General features: G+C 72.4%; 1 protein-coding gene across 2 annotated transcripts in view; it reads left to right on the top strand.

Annotated features, from left to right (window-relative positions):
• The window catches only part of GPR161 (G protein-coupled receptor 161), a 50,222-nt gene that overhangs the window by 658 nt on the left and 48,904 nt on the right, over positions 1-660 (top strand). The gene's annotated exons all lie outside the window — the stretch shown is intronic.

The following is a 660-nucleotide window of genomic DNA, read 5'->3' as shown; positions in this document are numbered from 1 at the left end:
CGAGCGGGGCGCCGGCGGGGAGGGTCGCGGCGCCCCTTCCCCCACGCCTCCCCGCCCCCACGGCGCTCTGCTTTCTCCGCGCCCCACGGCGGTAGGGGTTGTGCTCCGGGCCGCGCGCGCTCCGCCTGCCGGTGGCGAAGCCCGAGCTCTTTGTGGGAAGATCTGGGGGGCGCGTCCCTCTCCTGCGGCCGGGAGCTTCGGACAGGCCCTTACCCCGGGGCGCCCCATTTCTGCAGCGCCGCCCGCAGCCCCTTTCTAAGACCCCCCGGGCAGGGAGGACATCGGTGCATGCCCGGGACCCGGCTGGAAGGGGCCGTGCTCCCTCAAGACAAGGGGCTCACGCCGCGTTGGGGGACAGACGTGGGGGTGGGGGTGCCAAGCGGCCTCGCCCCTTGGCTGGAATCCGTGAGGACCAGGTGAGCCTCCTCCTCCCAGTCGGGCTCAGGGCGCTCCCGAGGCTGGGCGGGAGGCGCGCCCAGAGGTCGCCGGGCCGACCCCCGGCGCGGCTGGGTGGGCGCCTCCGCCCCTCGCATCTGCCAGCCAGAAGGAGATTCGGTTAGCTTTGGGGGGACTGGGCCAGCCTTCGGGGCCAGAGCTTAATTAACCCGTGGCACCTTTTGACGAAGGCATGCGAGGTGAGAATGTCGGCTGGGTAACTGG

Source organism: Ailuropoda melanoleuca, chromosome 8 (genome assembly GCF_002007445.2).
Source record: "Ailuropoda melanoleuca isolate Jingjing chromosome 8, ASM200744v2, whole genome shotgun sequence".
NCBI lineage: Eukaryota > Metazoa > Chordata > Mammalia > Carnivora > Ursidae > Ailuropoda > Ailuropoda melanoleuca.
This window is presented reverse-complemented; position numbering and strand designations above follow the sequence as displayed.